The following is a 12,357-nucleotide window of genomic DNA, read 5'->3' on the forward strand; positions in this document are numbered from 1 at the left end:
GAATCTTTGAAATTTTCAGTTTGGAGCACTACTGATTCTGAGATATTAAATATGTTCAAAAATTACATAATTACATTCTTGTATGACAGCATTACAAGGAACAAACAGGAAGATGGAATTAAGTCCAACAATTAGGCATGATCAAATTGAATTTGTGATGGGTTTAAGGTGTTGATGGTCCTCCATTACTCCTATTATGTTCTAACTGCAGTAAGAAACACAGGCTGAAAGATTAAAGATAATACATGCAAGAAAGAGAGAAGATCAACGTCAGCCACTGATTCCCACATTGTGTGTGTGTGTGTGTGCATGAGAGAGGCAGAGAGAGGGGGTCAGATGTGGAGTAGGAGGAAAAGGGGAGAGAAATAGACAAGCAGAGAGACAGTGAGAAAGACAGAGACACAGACAGAGAGAGAGTCAGGGCAAGGGTAATGGAGAGCAACAATGCTAAGGGAAGAAGGAGAGAGAAGAAGAGGCCATTGAAATGTGGGGTTAGGAAGACTGCTGAGAATCCCATGGATAGCAAGGAGAACAAACTATTCAATTTTGGACAGACTTAAACTACCTTGTTCCCTTCACAACATAATGCTCAACCAGAAACTGAAACCATTTGAGTGGGGAAAATGGAAGAATAGAAGAGAAGTCCAGGGTTGGTAACAAAAAAGGAATGAGTGAATAGATCAATGAAATTAAAGAAAGGCATGGCAGGATCTCTACAGCAAGCTCAGAGCACAGATAGCAATCGATTGTCACAGAGAGAGCTCATCCGATAATGAGTCAGCAAGACTTTCTTTGGAACTATCATCAAACTGTGGGTCAAACAAGGAAGCAGGAAATCAAAAGGTCACTCACCTGATTTCTGATATCAACTGTCTCATGTATCATTCGGATGCAGTAATTATTTTTATAACAAACGCATAGAATCAATGTATTCAGACAAGACGACCAAGCTGCCCATACATGCCTCCTCCCACTCTTCTTCATTCATCCATTCTCTCACACCTAAGTTCCCGTCAAACATTACTATGTTCTTGCTCTGTGGTAGCACGCATCTAATTTTACTCATTCTCTGTGTATTTTCATCATTTACAGGTGACCATCTTAACTTGCTGGCCCAATTGTTTCCCTCGCAAATGGAGAATGCATTACTGCGTCCACCTCAATGAACACCGCCATCAGTTTAAGCCTCTCCAGCAGGTCACACACCCACCTGCTGACAACCTGTCTCTTGTCAACACATGCCTGAAATGTGCACAGGTGGCGATTTGCCCAGAAGGCCCCAGTTGCTTTCAGCCAGCCTCTGACTTAAGGTTTGTAAAAGGGAAGACAAATATGATCATTATATAAATACAATAATCACATTTTACTTCAGAATTTTAAAAAAAATATGATTACTTTCTTCCATTAGGAATCCATTAGCTCAAGATTTCCAACAAGCAAGTTATATAAATGTATGTGTGTAAATATGTATTTCCCCATTTAAAAAATTACTATTATTTTCATTCTTAAAAATAAAACTGCAGGCTTGTGCAATGATGTCATCATCATCCTATTAAATTAATGATTACTGGGCTACACTGTGCAGTGAGTGATGTGTTGCTATGGTACCACACTATGGACTGGTACCTTAAGGGTTACAATAAAGCAAATTTATATTCATTGCCCCTTTCCCTGCTCTGTTGTTGCTCTGAGGCTCACTCAAGGCCTCTGGAGTGGTTCAGGTGCCCGAGCCCGTTCTCCCAATCACACACTACAGTGCCTGAACTCGGTCTCAAAGCAACATGAAGTCCAAAGGCAGGAAGCTGACAGCAAAAAGCATTCATTTTATTCCAGACGTGGATTTCAATGCATTCTGATCCCTCTCCTTACCCCCGTCATCCTCTTCCCTCTGTTGCTCTCTCTCCCTCTGCCCCCTCTCTCTCTCTTCCCCTGCAATATCTTACCAGCTGCACAGTGTTACAACGTCTTCCGCCACCTTCTGCAGGCACCTGCCTTCAGAGGGAGGCAGTGGACTGGACAGAATATTTGATTTCATTTTTTTTTGCTGGGTGAAGGAGGTGAGGGTGAATGGAAGCAGTGGGGGGCGCGGTGGTAGAAGTGTAGTGAAATAGTGGAACTGATTCATTAATATCAGCTTGGGCAGGGAGAAAGAACGGTGGGGGGGGACTTGGTGATGGTGGCAGGAAGGATTGAAATTGTTTTTTGAAAGCTGAAATCATTCATCCTAAATACAGTGAAGACACTTAGTGGAAATGGAACATTGGCAGGGACATTCCCTGTAAAGCATCTGTAGACATAAAAATATCCAGCAACACATTGCAAACACACACATGAACACACACACGCGCACACACACAGACACCACACACACACACACACACACAGGTCAGATACAATCCCCACCCTCTCACAACTCACCTGGATAACAGCGTCCTCTGTTCTGAGTGAGTGATGGACTGTCCCAGAGGTACTGTACCTCAGCACCCCTGCATTCTGACATTCATTGAGAAGGAACCCCATCTGCATGGCCCTGTCAGGGAAAGCATCGCAACAGTGCTGTGCTTCTCTCTATGGCTATCAAGCACCAAATTATCATATTTCATTTGTCGTCGCTCCGGCACAGCTAAAAGCGTATTGGCTGGCGCCTGGAGCAGGAAATGTCAATGGCAATACAACATCGGTCTTGGCTTCTTCACAATGCAGCCACGATAGGCTCAGCTTAGCAAGCACACTGCAGAAGGAGTTCAGCTCCTAACCCCTCTCTGTGTCTGTCTGTTTCTCTCTCTCTCTCTCACACACACACACACACGGCTGGCTGAGAGCGTTGCACTGGAACCGGCGTGTTTCCTGCTTTTTCTTGCAGCTAGCCAAAGCAGAAAAGAGGAGGGGGGGGGGTAGGACGTCACTGGGTTTGCGCTCTTTATGGGTGTCAGGAGATATAGGTCAGAGTTCAGCTCCCTTTTTTTCTCAATAGGATGTCTGTGTGTGAGTACGAGGGAGAAGGAGGAGGAGTTATATGCGGAGAGAGTGGGTCACTGCCACCAGTCACATCACAACGATTCAAGCCTTGTCAAAGGCAGAGAAATAAACTAACCAATGTATAGTTGGGCAGGTACACAGCAGTACTGGCCACACTTGTGTAAAGCATGGAATGCACACACATAATATCCTGCCGTTCTACTCTACTGTCACTGCATTCAGCAGCACTGCAATGCTACGAAAGAGTTATTTTACCAAGTGAATTTAACCCTTCAGTACTGAGGGAGCTCTACAATGCAGGTGCTGCCTTATTTTCCATTTAGACACAGGGTGTATTTTCTCAGTCCTTTGGAAAAAACATCAGCATTTCAGAGAAGTTTGGGACTTTCTCCCACCCCCGCCCCCCCAATGTTTTGACCAATACTTATTTCTCAACCAACATTATTGGAACTGATGTTATTGTCTCACTGGCATTGCTGTCTGTGGGAGTAAGTTCTCAATGTGGCTGCTGGATTTCCTACATTACTGACAGCATTACAAAATGTATTTCACAGACTGGAATGTACTTTGAGATGCTTAGGTTTAGGAAAAGCACTGTATAAATGCAGATCTTCCTTCCAAATTAAAATTGGTTATTTTTTTCCTCTGCAATGGGGCAATGCCCTTCAGTCCATCTCACCCATGCCAAGCAAGCTACCTTCATGAGTTAGTCCTATTGGCCTGTATTTGGCCCCAATCCCTCCAAATCTAACCCTAACCCAAATGTCCCATCCAGATATCACTTATATGTTTTAATCGTACCTGCCTCTACCATTTCCTCCCGCAACCTATCCCACACACCCGTCATTCTATGTGTGAAAATGTGCTCCTCAGATCCCCATGAAATCTTTCCCCTCTCTCCCCTCTAGTTTTAGGCTTCCCTACTCCAGGAAAAGGACTCTCCATCCCCCTTATCTGTATGTCTCATTATTTTATAAACCTATATAAGGTTACTCCGTAGCCTCCTTCACTCCAGGGAAAACTGTCCAGTCTCTCCTCATGCCTCCAGTCCCAGCACCATCCTTGTGAAGATTTCTGCATCCTCCCTACCTTAATCACATCCATTCTATTCCAAAACAACCAGAATTGCACACGTTTTTCTCAGGTGCAGTCTTACCAATGACTTGGACAACAGGAACACGACATCCCACCTCTTGTACTCAATGCCCCAACCAGTGAAAGCAAGCACACCGTACTTCTTCTTCACCATCCTATCTGTTTCATTGCCTTTAGAGAACTACACACTTGTGCATTCTTGGATCTCCCTGTCAAACAATACTCCCTAAGGTCCTTCTCTTACTTGTGTATGTCCTGCACTAGCTTAACTTTCTAAAGTACATCACTTTCCATCAGCCTGAGCTAAATTCCACCTGCCATTCCTGTGATCACTTTCCAGTTAATCATCGTCCACTACACCACCAATCACTATATCTCACTTCATGTTACGATCATGAAGTGAGATACCATGAAGTGGGGGCCCAGATGGCGTCCCAGGACGGGTTCTCCGGGCCTGTGCAAGCGAGCTAGCTGAAGTGTTTGCTGACATCTTCAACTGCTCCTTGCTTCAGTCTAAGATCCTCTCGTGTTTTAAGAAGGCAACGATAATCCCAGTGCCGAAGAAGAGCAAGGTGGCATGCCTGAATGATTATCGACCTGTGGCTGACATCAATTGCTATGAAGTGCTTCGAGAGATTGGTTATGGCACACATCAACCACAGCCTACCGGTCAACCTCGACGCTTTGCAATTCACCTACCGGAGCAACAGGTCAATGGCAGATGCCATCTCTCTGGCCCTACATTCCTCCTTAGAACACCTGGAGAATAAAGACGCATATATAAGGCTCCTTTTCATTGACAACAGCTCTGCCTTTAATACCATCATTCCAAATAAATTGATTCCTAAGCTACAGAACCTGGGCCTTAGCACTCAGATCTGCAGCTGTATCTTCAACTTCCTCACAGACAGGACCCAGGCTGTAAAAATAGGGGACAAGCTCTCCTCTACAATCACTCTGAGCACCGATGCCCCACAAGGCTGTGTACTCAGCCCCCTGCTGTACTCCACTGTACGCCCATGATCGTGTAGCCAAGTTTCCATCGAACTCAATATATAAGTTTGCTGATGACACAACAATTGTAGGCCGTATCTCGGGTAATGATGAGTTTGAGTACAGAGAGGAAATTAAGAACCTGGTGGCATGGTGCGAAGACAATAACCTATCCCTCAAAGTCAGCAAGACGAAGGAATTGGTTGTTGACTTCAGAAGGAGTAGCGGACCGCACGACCCAATTTACATTGGTGGTGCGCAAGTGGAACAGGTCAAAAGCTTTAAGTTCCTCGGGGTCAATATCACAAATGACCTGACTTGGTCCAACCAAGCAGAGTCCACTGCCAAGAAGACCCACCAGTGCCTTAACTTCCTGAGAAAACTAAAGAAATTTGGCCTGTCCCCTAAAACCCTCACTAATTTTAAATAGATGCACCGTAGAAAGCATTCTTCTAGGGTGCATCACAACCTGGTATGGAAGTTGTCCTGTCCAAGACCGGAAGAAGCTGCAGAAGATTGTGAACACGGCACAGCACATCACACAAACCAATCTTCCGTCCTTGGCAAACAACAGGAATTCTGCAGATGCTGGGAATTCAAGCAACACACATCAAAGTTGCTGGTGAACGCAGCAGGCCAGGCACGGTAGCAAATAAAGTTAAAATTAATGTATTAGAGTCCACAGCCTGTGAATATGAAGTGGGGATTCTAAAACCAATTATACACTTGAAATGAAAACATCTACATGGCTATAAAGTGAGGATAATTGGATCACCCTTCCAAAGAGCTGCAACATGCACAACTGACGGATGAGCTCCTTTTGTAAACACAAAATAAGGGGACATGCAACTATATCCATTAACAGACAGCAGGCTGCAATAAACATTCTATCATGAATGTTGGGAGGGTAAATGGATTAGCCATGATGAAATAGCACAGACTCGATGGGCCAAGTGGCCTAATTCTGTTTCTATGTCTTATAAAAGACCCTCACCATCTGGGACATGCCTTCCTTGCATTACTAAATGTATTGTATGAAAGGAGAGAAGAACAGCCACTAAGGATGAAAGACTTCCTAATGGCCTTACAACACACAAATGGTTAAGACATTGCCATCTACTTAGTGGCATCTAACTGTCGTGTATTTAACATTTCAGTAATATTTGAGTACACATTGTCTACATAACTCATTCTGGTTATATGTGCAAAGAAAGTTAATGGCATACATCATCACATCACCATGTCATACATGTACACCTACCTGGTTTAAGATAAAAATAATGTTAGACTTGCATTCTGGACTCTCTGCGTTTTTCTTTCAAATTAGTTTTATCTTTTGGAGTTACAAAATACAACAGTGGTGACAAGGAAGTTATCAACGAACCGAAGACGACTACCTACCTGCTGAAGTGCAGCGAGAGTTTCAAGTTAAAAAATAGTACAGCATGCTTTCTTCACAAGAGAAGAAGACATTCACATTTAAAAAAGGGCAGAGGACAAACAGGCTTATGCACTGAGCAAATTGACCAGTATTTTGAAGCAAATGAAATAGTCAATGAGAAACAAGCACCAGTTTTGCTGAGTGCATTGGGTTTAAAGGCATACAGTTTGCTTAGAAGTTTGACTGCTCCAACAACACCAGCCCAAATGATCTTTGTTGATATTGTGAATGTAGGAACAATTAGAATGAATCCATTGTTGGTTGAAAAATGTTTTAGGTTTCATAAGCAGTATCAAAAGGAAAGGAAGTCCATTTCAGTGTATGTGGCTGAATTGAAGAGATTGCCTGAGCATTGTCAGTCCAGGGATGGGCTTAATGATGCACTGAGAGATCGTTTAGTTTGTGGAGTCTTACAAGAAAGCATTCAAAAATGGCTCCCAACCAAAGCACAACTCGTGTTTAAATGAGCAGTTGAAATAGCTATATCAATGGAAACAATACACAGACAGAGGCACAAATGAATTGCAGACAGGAATGAAAGTGAGTGTGAATAAAATTGCAACATCTAAACTGAAACTGGCCTGGCTAAACAAAAACACGAGGAATTCTGCAGATGCTGGAATTTCAAGCAACACATATAAAAGTTGCTAGTGAACGCAGCAGGCTAGGTAGCATCTCTAGGAAGAGGTACAGTCAACGTTTTGGGCCATGACCCTTCGTCAGGACTAACTGAAAGAAGAGATTGTAAGAGATTTGAAAGTGGAAGGGGGAGGGGGAGATCCGAAATGATAGGAGAAGACAGGAGGGGGAGAGATGGAGCCAGTTGATTGGCAAAAGGGATATGAGAGGATCATAGGACAAGAGGCCTAGGGAGAAAGAAAAGGGGGAGGGGGGGAAGCCCAGAGGATGGGCAAGGGGCATAGTGAGAGGGACAGAGCAAGAAAAAGGAGAGAGAGAAAAAGAATGTGTGTATATAAATAAATAAATAACAGATGGCTAAACAAATTGTGTTAGTGTTGTGGCAGGGGCTCGACATACACCAGACCAATGCAGGTTTAAAGGTGAAACTTGCAGAAAATGCAACAAAGTAGGACATATACAAAGAGAATGGTGGTTAGATAAAAATAAATGGACTGCACAGGGAAGAGAAAAAGATTTTAAAAATGTCAAATTGAGTTTCCAAAAGAGTACTAATCTCCATGATAAAAAGTATGATATTGGTAAGAGTGACACAGGACTGAGGAACCCTGAGATTTACAATGTGAAAACTAACAACAGACAAGGAATATGGCTTTCACCAGAAGTCAACAGTAAATTAATTAAAATAGAATTGGACACAGGCTCAGCTGTTTCAGTTATTTCACAAAATGAGTTTGAATATGCATTTCTAAGATACTGAACTGAAGCCTGCAGATATCCAACTACTAACTTACATGGGAGAAAAGATAACTCCTGTGGGAATGACATTGAGAACAGTGTCAACCAACAAGCCACATTGGGCTTGTATATGGTAAAAAAGCACAGGAGGGTCAGCATTGTGGAGTCTTGAGTGACTGAGGCAGTTACAACCTGATTGAAAATCCATCCACCATATGCATGCCACATCTCCTGTACCAGAGTCAACTGAAAGCAAATTAAGAAAGGTACTGGATGATACCACAGCAATGTTCAAGGGTTAGGGTTAGGGTGAACTCAAACATCAAGAACATCTTCAAAAGGCAGTGCCTCAAGAAGTAGGAATCCATCATTCAGGACCCTCACCGACCAGAACCTGCCGTCTTCTGATTATTACCATAAGGGAGGAGACACAGGAGCCTGAGGACCTATACACGGTGTTTTAAGGACAGCTTCTTCCCCACCACTATCAGATTTCCGAATGGTCTATGAATCCACAAACACTCCCATTTATTTATTGTACTACAGTAATATTTTATGTCTTGCACTGTACTCCTGCTACAAAACAAAACATTTCACAATGAATGCCAGTGATAATAAACCTGATTCTAATTGAGAAATTGCTTTTTTGAACTACTAAAGACCTTCTAGTGAGACTTCTCACTCTAAGTATTGGATACGGTGCTCTAGCAAAGAAAACAAAACCATTCCTATTGGCAGAAGAGTCAAGACCAGAGATTTGTTGATTGGTAAGATTGCCAAGAAGGAGATGAGAAGACACAGTTAGGAACCATGATCCCACCTGAAATTCTCTTGTTGCTTTCACAAGGAACTTTAATAGATGTTTGAAATAGAGAAAAACAATCAGAGCTGTGAAGAAAACGCATTGTAATGGAAGTGGTTGGATGGTAAACTTAAGAGACTCTGCAGATGATGGAAATCTAGAGCAACACACACAAAATGCTGGAGTCCCTCAGCAGGTCAGGCAGCACCTATGGAGAGGAATAAACAGTTGATGTTTCCGACCCAGAGCCTTCGCGAGGATTAATAATATAGGGCTCCAGCCTGAAACGTCGACTGTTTATTCCTCTCCATGGACACTGGATAATTGTTGCTTTGATCTGTCACAAGCACAATTTGGGCTGGGACATTTGGAATCCTATTATATTGTAACAGTTCTAGGTTTCTGATTGCATTTGATCTCGTGTTTTTATCCTAATGTTTTTCCAAACAGAGATTTGAAGGATCACAACAGAGATCTCTGGACACAACCTACTCTCAGCCTTCTGCCCCATTATCGTTTCCCTACCTCAACATCTCCACTCTAACATTCAACTGAGTTAGTGAAGTATGATATGCCGATAAAATCAATGTGATCATATGTTCTCTTGTCCAAGTTGTCACAATTCATCCCTTTTTACTTTCCTCGCTGCACATCTGCTTACCCTTGGGATCGCTCTCGTTGGCATGAAGAAAGATTGACGTAGAAGAGTTATTGAGTATGATAACAAGGAAGCTGAATGAAAGTGCACAGCTGCAGAGTCAGGATCACTGAAGCTGGCTCAGGTCTAAGACAAAAACCCTCCAGACTTTGGACACAAGTTGGGAGAAGTACAAAAGTAACCTCCCCCATGTCCACCCCTTCATGCCAATAAAGTTCATGATCTGACGTTCATACTCAGCATGTAACAACATTTCAAAAAACCTTTTATCGAGTCAGAGTGCTACAGCACACAAAAAGGCCCTTCGGCCCATCTACTTTATGCCCACCTGATTTTCTGCCTAATCCCTTCTTCTTGCACCTCGATCATATCACTCCAAACCCCTCCCATCTGTATCCAAACTTCTTAGAATCATAGAAATCTACAGCACATACAGGCCCTTCAGCCCAAAATGTTGTGCTGACCATGTAACCTACTCTAGAAACTGCCTAATATTTCCCTACCGCATAACCCTCAATTTTTCTCAGCTCCATGTACCCATCTAAGAGTCTCTGAAAAGACCCCATTGTATCCACCTCTACCACCATCACTGGCGGTGCATTCCACACACCCACCACACTCTGTTTGAAAAAGTTACCTCTGATATCCTTCTCCCTGTATCCACTTCCAAGCACCTTAAAACTATGCCCCTCCTGTTAGCCATTTCAGTCCTGGGAAAAAGCCTCTGGCTATCCACACCATCAATGCCTCTCATTGTCTTATACATCTTTATCAGGTCACCTCTCATCCTCTGTCGCTCCAAGAAGCAAAGGCCAAGTTCACTCAACCTACTCTCATGAGGCACACTCTCCAATCGAGACAACATCCTTGTAAATCTGCTCTGCACTGTCTCTATACTATCCACATCCTTCCTGTAGTGAAGTGACCAGAACTGAACACAGTACTCCAAGTTGGGTCTAACTAAGGACTTATATAGCTGTAACATTACCTCACAGGTCTTGAACAGCCTTCTTAATAACACTGTCAACCTGAACACAGCCAGACTACAACCCAAACAACAGCAGGGTACGAGCAGAGGGGAACCTGAATAGCGATTGCAGTGAATATATCCATCCTGGTTGGTGCTAGTGGCCTCATTAAAGGTTACCATAGCAATCAAATACAGTAGATGTACACCAGCCATCAGATATCTGAGTGGTCCATGAACAACACCATCTTGTTATTCATCTTTTGCAAGACTTGATTTTCTAACATAGCAATTTTTATGTCTTTGCAGTGCACTTCTGCAACAAAAAAACACACACATTTCACAGCAGCACACACAAAATGCTGGAGGAACTCGGCAGGTCAGGCAACATCTATGGAAATGAATAAACAACCGACGCTTCGGTCTGAGACCCTTCATCAGGACTGGAAAGAAAGGGGATTAGAAGCCAGTAAAAGGTGGGGGGGGAAGGCGTTGGAGTATAATCCAGAAGGTGACAGGTAGAGACAGATGGGTGGGGTAAGGGGATGAAGTAAGAAGTTGGGAGGCGATAGGTGGAAGAGGTAAGGGACAGAGTGCTGCTCTAGGTTTCCAGCACATGCAGAATCTCGTGCTCACATTTCACAACATAGGTCAATGAGAATAAATCTGATTCTGTGTCAAAAGAAGCGCAGAGGCTTCTCAGCGGCCCTGTGTCCCAGCGGTACCTCTAAAGGATGTCAGCACAGCCAGACTGAAACCCAGATAAGCAGAAAGGAACCCCAACAACAATCGCAGTGAATACAGCAAGACTGATGGAAAACAAGAGAAAATCTGTAGATGCTGGAAATCCAAGCAACACACACAAAATGCTGGAGGAACTCAGCAGGCCATGCAGCATCTACGGAAAAGAGTACAGTCGATGTCTTGGGCTGAGACCCTTGGCAGGACTAGGGTGCTAAAGGCTTCTGACGAGATCACAGTAGCAATAAAGTCCAGTAGATCTACGTCGGCCATCAGATTTCTGAATGGTCCTCCTCTACATTATACATTTAAGTAACTTATAGCAACTTTATGTATTGCACTGTACTGCTGCCACATAACAAACAAATTTCACAATATGTTACTGGTAATAAACTTCATTCTGAAGTGGAACGAGCACAAATGTTCCTTATGGATGAAGTGGCTCCGGGTCCCTGTTAACTTTCTAATGACCACAGTACAGTAAGGCTACAACCCAGGTGAGAAGCAAAACAAAGATGGGCGGAGGAGCGGGTAGTGTTGAGGAAACAGACATTGGAGAGGGTTCAGAGAAGATCCATGAGAATGATTCCAGGAATCAAAGGGTTACCTTGTCAGGAACGTCTGACAGCTCTTGGGCTGTAGTCCCTGGAGATCAGTAGAATGAAGAGGGATCTCATTGAAACATTCCAAATGTCAAAAGGCCTGAACAGATTAGATATGGCAAAGTTATTTCCCATGGTAGGGGAGCCTAGGACAAGAGGACATGACTTCAGGATCGAAGGACGACCATTTAGAACAGTGGTACGGAGAAATTAATTTAATTAGAAGGTGGTAAATCTGTGCAATTTGTTGCTAAGAGCAACTGTGGAGGCCAAGTCATTGGGTGCATTTAAGGCAGAAGTTCTTGATTAGCTAGGGCATCAAAGGGTGTGGGGAAAAGGCAGGGGAGTGGGGATGACCGAAAGAATTGGATCAGCCCATGATTGAAAGGTGGAGCATTCTCAATGGGCCGAATGGCCTACTTCTGCTCCTGTATCTTGTGGTCTTATGCAAACCAATTTTATGCCTTTGCACCAGATGAATTCCTCCATCGTTAACATTTCTAAAATGCTGTATAGCTAATGGTAGTGTCCTAATTTGTTCTGGATTTCATGAAAATACACAATTTGTTACTCTTTGTATACATTTTTAACTATATCCTTCAAACTTCTGGTCATTGTGGAAGCCACTTAATTGGGCCAAAATATACTGGCTTCAATGTGTCGCAATTAAGCAGAATCCACTGTATTTTACCTATTGTACTG

The 12,357-nt window shown here is 43.2% G+C and overlaps 1 protein-coding gene and 1 pseudogene across 5 annotated transcripts in view; one reads left to right on the top strand and one right to left on the bottom strand.

Annotated features, from left to right (window-relative positions):
- LOC134338232 (transcription factor HIVEP3) overlaps positions 1-12,357 on the bottom strand; it is a 698,117-nt gene that overhangs the window by 558,174 nt on the left and 127,586 nt on the right. For 2 of the 5 annotated variants that reach the window (XM_063033928.1, XM_063033930.1), the window contains exon 1: positions 2,419-3,223. The exons of the other annotated variants lie outside the window; for them this stretch is intronic. The gene's annotated coding sequence lies outside the window, so the exon portion shown is untranslated. Of the gene's footprint in view, positions 1-2,418; positions 3,224-12,357 lie in introns of those variants that run through there. 5 annotated transcript variants of the gene reach the window in all.
- Positions 6,095-6,213, top strand: LOC134338308 (U6atac minor spliceosomal RNA; annotated as a pseudogene).

The sequence above is a fragment of the Mobula hypostoma genome, chromosome 26, assembly GCF_963921235.1.
Source record: "Mobula hypostoma chromosome 26, sMobHyp1.1, whole genome shotgun sequence".
Lineage (NCBI taxonomy): Eukaryota > Metazoa > Chordata > Chondrichthyes > Myliobatiformes > Myliobatidae > Mobula > Mobula hypostoma.